This window comes from Pinus tabuliformis, chromosome Q (genome assembly GCF_031772625.1).
Source record: "Pinus tabuliformis cultivar Carrire ecotype Pingquan chromosome Q, CPIR1, whole genome shotgun sequence".
NCBI lineage: Eukaryota > Viridiplantae > Streptophyta > Pinopsida > Pinales > Pinaceae > Pinus > Pinus tabuliformis.
Window position 1 is genome coordinate 33,864,661 of NC_142296.1, and position 6,000 is coordinate 33,870,660.

Consider the following 6,000-nt stretch of genomic DNA (forward strand, 5'->3'; position numbering starts at 1 on the left):
CTTTGAGGGATGGGCCAATCATAGAGTGACACGTGGCCTAATCCTAGGGCGCCACGCGACACTCTGGAGAGGCCAAATTTTTGTTATGTGGCCGATAGGCTTCGTAGGAATCGAACAACTGACCTCCAACATACAACGAACTGCTCTACTGTTATGCCACGGGTGGTTCTAATTATATGTGGGTGGCAGACTTTTATTTATTGTCGTTGAGATCGATGGTTGGGGGGAGGGTTGGGCCGATTGGGCGCGACACGGTTTATTGACAAACTGTAACCACCAGCTGGGGTGTAGGAGAAGATGCAGAGGTTAAGCGCCAGCACTAGGTCATATCTCTGATATGTGACCATTGACGAGAGATGTGGAGGGGTGAGGCTCGTGGCACCTTACCCGCACCCTGGGCCTAAGTTTCATTGACTGCCACGAGACCGAGAGTGGGGCTAGGGAGGCGCGTGGCTTATGGACCACCCCCCACTGTCGCATGTATTGCCATATGACCGATAAGGAGTGGAGGGGCTACGACCCATAAAAAATGATTTTTATATAACCAAAAAACACTAAGTCGGCTGATAAATGTGGATCGAACCGAAACCTCTGGGATACCATCAGAGTGTCATACCAACACACCACCGAGTTAGTTTGTGGCCAAGTTTGCAGAGCGAACCAATTTGTAGAGGTGTTTGCAGGCAGTTTGAAGGAGGAGGCCTATCTTGGCCATTTTTCAGCCTTTTTGAACCTAAGAATAGCCTACATAAGGGTTTTTGGGCATTCTAGATGCAATGCCATTGTTATTTTGCAAGTTGAGACTTTTATGTTGATGTATTTGAACATTTGAGCATATAATAAAAAATGCCACCATTGGAAGTTGGACCCGGAGACATAGCCCAGGGGGGTGAACTCCGTCATCAATTTGCTATGTTTTCATGTTGATTATTGTCCATTTTAACTATTAAAAATTTGCAAAATTTATTTTATTTTGTTTGCTTATGCAATCACAATCTATTGCCTAAAAGACATAAACTGTTATGAAACCAACTCACAAAAAGATAGAAAAGAGAGATCAACGCCTTAGAATTTAGCCTCTTCGAGGGGGCAACCTCCTTTACATTACATAAATAAACAATTCTTGGATGATACAAATGACAAGACCTCCTTTCTATATATAGGAGTCTAAGGGGTCATAATATAATTATAGTCGACATAACAATAATAATGTAAGAGCACAATAATAACAATAGTGGGCTTCTATGGGGCACAATAATAATAATATGGGGACTACATGGGCACAACAATATAATAAGGGGGTTGTACTAATAACAATAAGGGGTTACACTAGTAGTATAGGGGTCTAACATGCCCCTCTCCTTCAAAAAGTGTTGTCCTCAACGCTTGAGCAGTTTTTGATGCTTTTGTATAAAATTCTTGTCCTCGCATGTAGAATATTAGGCGGGTAAGTTCTTCCACTAGATGAGATACTTTGAAATTGATTGATTTCACAGCTGTCGGGTTCTTATTTCTGTGACTGCTCCGGGTTCCAATATGATTTTTCCTTCCTCTTCAAGTTCTTGCAATATTGTTTGAATTCAGATATTCTGCAACTTTTGAATGAGTGGCCACACTTCTTTGTCCTTCTTCCATTCATCCCTTGTTTGGTTTATCCAATCTGGTTGGATAATAGAAATGGCACAAAACAATGCTTCCAAAACCTCATCCTTTCTTGAGAGTGCGTCTGCAACAAAAAATTTCTTCCCTTTTCTGTAGATGATGTCAAAGTCATAACCCAACATATTTGTGACCCATTTTTTCTATTATTCTAAAGATAATATTTGTTCTAAAAAGTATTTAAGACTATCATGATCCATTTTTACCTTGAAGTGTCTTCCCATTGGGTAAGGTCGCCATTTCGTAAGTGCATGCAGTATTGCCAATATTTCCTTCTCATAAATAGCTTGTTTAAGATGTCGCTGTAAAAATACACAATCACCTACATCACATTTTTTTTCACTGCGATGTTGGCCTACCTATTGTTTCATTCGATTCTGCACCAAAGTGGCGTTATCCTTTAAAAGTTGGAGAACTTGTTGTTCATGGTCGATGTGAGCTTTCACTGCTTGAACCGTTTTCTTCTTGATATGTCCTTCTATCTTGAGAGTTTGAGGAGTGGTAATTTCTTCCAATGTTTTACAAGACATGGTCGGATTCATTTCTTGTTGCTCGATGTGATCTTTCACTTCTTGAACATTTTTCTTCTTGATATGTCCTTTTATATTGATAGTTTGAGGAGTGGTAATTCCGGTCAATGCATTACATGATACGTTTGGATACATTTCTTCTTTCTCAATGTGATCTTTCACTTCTTGAACCTTTTTCTTCTTGATATGTCCTTCTATCTTGAGAGTTTTAGGAGTGGTAATTTTTTTAATGATTTACAAGATATGGTCGGATTCATTTCTTCTTTCTCTAGGGTTGGGTCCTGGCATATATTCTCTTCTTTTGATGTTTCTTGATCCTTTTCTTCCTCCTCTTCATACTCTATGTAAAATAGTTTCTTCTCAGCACACTTATGACCTTTAGTGCATTTGCTATCACAATTGTAACAAAGCCCTTTTTCTCTTTTTTCTTCCAATTGTTGTGGTGTAACCCTTGTAGGTTGTGGAAGGCTAGGAGAAGAAACACTTCCATAATTACAGTCATAAGTGGTGGGATTCTTTGTTTCCATAATTTCGCTTTCAATTTTTCTTTCCCACCTAAATGACTTCTCCAATGAATCAGGTTCTCAAAGATGAACCTCATGTTGAATGTTATCCTTTAAAGTACCTATGAAGACATCGATTCTTTGCTTCTCTGGAATATCATTTACCCTTATATTCAAATTTTGAAAGTCCTCAATGTGCTTTGCCACTGAACACTTTTGTTTGAGATTTATCAATTGGCTAAAGAAGGTGTTTCTCTTTGTATCCTCATAATGTGCTATCATTTCCTTCGTGAAAATTGACCACGTAACAATTTTTTTACGAGAACAAAGCCCTTTATGCCATAAAAAATTATTTGGTTTTAAATATGAAGATGCAATACATACCTTTTGTAATAGTGGTACACCATGTAGATCAAAATATTTCTCCATCTGTCGTATCCAATTTATCGGATCCTTACCATCAAACATCTTCATATCGCCTTTTCTTGATTTTAGGAGCTCGATATTGAAATGCATATAACTTTGTAATTTCGGCTCTTTCAGTTCTGAAATTGCGACCTACAGTAGCCCTTTGCGTCCTCTTTTCAATGCCACTAGTCTGATCGAATTTAGATTCTCTAAGAAAGAGTTATGCACAATCTCCCAAGATGACCTGATTATATACCTTTTTAGAAGAGCGAACTTATATGAAGTGCCATGTGTCAATATTTTGACCTTAGGATCTGAAAAATATACACAGGAAACTACAGTCCGTCTTCTTTCTGTAGCTTCTTACGAAAGTTCAATCTGATGCTCAAAACAAAAGTTATGACTATTTTCCCCAGGTCACTTGTTTGGAATGTAATTCGGGAGGCTGCAAAAAGGCCATCTTCCTCAGATTGTATCTTCGCAAGTATAGCGCGAAAAACTCTGAAATTCAGACCGGAGGTTCAAAACGATTTCATCCGAAATGGTTTTTTTTTAGCGTCTGAAACGTCGCAGAAACAAAGTTATAGTGCAAATGCCACGATGACCTGTTTGGAGCAGCGAAACCCCAGAATCCAAAGCTCTGATACTAAATATTATGAAACTAGCTCACAAAAAGATAGAAAAGAGAGATCAACGCCTTAGAATTCAGCCTCTTCGAGGGGACAACCTCCTTTATATTACACAAATGAACAATTCTTGGATGATACAAATGACATGACCTCCTTTCTATATATAGGAGTCGAAGGGGTCATAATATAATTAGAGCCGACATAACAATAATAATGTAAGGGCACAATAATAACAATAGTGGGCTTCTATGGGGCACAATAATAACAATATGGGGACGACATGGGCACAACAATATAATAAGGGGGTTGTACTAATAACAATAGGGGTTACACTAGTAGTATAGGAGCCTAACATAAACTAGCTTGCAAAACATTTAATGAAACCTTCATTTTAATTTCAGATCAGTTTGGTATGAATGCATTGTTTTTGTGAATGTTTGACAAAATTTCCAAGTTTTTTTTGAATGCTTACAAGGTTTAAATTGAGAAGAGGAGAATGAGTACTTGAAGAACCAAACCCTCAAATTGGCTCAAGGAGGCCACAAACTCCACAAGTCATGGCACATGAAGAAGGACAAGGACCAAAATTGATGTCTGAGGATGAGAGAGCTTTTAGAAATGCTTTCTATGATATGTGTGAGATGGTGAAAGTGTTGTACAATGAGAGAACAACAAGGTTGCAAGGAGAAAGTTCTAATCAACCAAAAGGTAATGGTGGTAATGGGAGAAAGCCTCCACCTCCACCTCCATCTACACCTCCATCCTCACCTCCTTCCTATAGACCTACTCCTCCTCTATCTCCAAAGGACATGCTAAGTCTCCTTTGATTAAGCTTGATGTCAAATTTGAATTGCCTATGTACAATGGGGAAATAAATGTTGAAAAGCTGGATAATTGGGTTCATCAAATTGAAGTCTATTGCAGAATTCAAAAGATTGACCATGATGTTACAAAGATCTAGCTTGCTTTTCTTCACTTGGAAGGTGCAACTATTATCTTGTGGGAGGCTAGACCTCAAGAAGATTTGAAGAAAAATGGTAAACTTATCTCTTCTTGGAATGATTTTATAGCTGCATTAAGAAGACAATTTTATCCATTAGCTTACATGCAAAAAAACAATTATGGATTGACAAAATTTTAGACAAGCTAAAGGTTAGTGTCCAAAGTTACATATAAGAATTTAGAAAAAGAGCTTTAATCTTGGGTGTTGATTTAAATTTACAATATACTCTCCTTAAGTATATAGGTGGATTACATAGTTATTTGATATATACTATACTTATTTTTAATCCCACCAATCTAGTTGAAGTATGTGTTCATGCAACTCATTTAGAATCAAGAGGCAAGAATGTTCCTCAAGATTCCAACAAGAAGCCTTTTAAATCTGGAGACAAAGGAAACAATGAGTTTAAAGGCAAAGGAAAAAATAATATTACTGTCAAGAAAGAGGGATGATATTTAAGATGGGAAATTACTGGAGGGGGGGGGGGGGGGGGGTGAATCAGTGATTTAATTCTTTATTTTTGCTCAACTTACTCTTATTCTTATGCAGTTAATGATTTATGTTTGTGCTCAATCGTTATTGTATTGCTTTTGTAGATTTCAAGGATAACGGTTTATCGATAGGTTTATCAAGAATTCAAAGCATTCACACAACATGCAAGAATTAAACACATAAAGACACTAGATATAAGTGGAAACCTTGAAAGGAGAAAACTACGAACTTTAGGCTAAAAGTGATGTGAAGGCAAGTTGCTATTCCTTTTTGCATCAGATTTTTGTAGGCTCCAACCTACAAGAGGCTCCTAGCTCAACGAAAGCTTCAACTCCCACTAGTTTTCTGCAGGCTACAACCCACAGGGGGCTCGTACCTCAACATGCTATTTTTCAAGCTGCAATATAGTTTTTTTTTTTTTTTTTTTTTTTTTTTACAAGTCACAAGCGCTGGTTACCTCATATCCAATTCTGTTGTCAAGTTTTCTGCTGAACTGCTCATTTTCTTCCCTATTATTCTCTTTTGCTGCTGCTCATTCTTTCTTTGATGTAGACCACTTCTATTCAAAAAGGAAGAACACTTGTTTCATTCCACATTATATGTTTCATAAGCAAGCCCTCTTGGTTATTTGTATTCTTTGGAGGAATATGAAATGAAACATAGTCTCTTGGACTTCCAAAACTGCTCACAAGTTTGTCATTTCATTTTTAGTTTAGAAAATTATTTGTAATAAAAAAATAGAGTTGAATTAACAACTCATTCAGTAATAATTACAA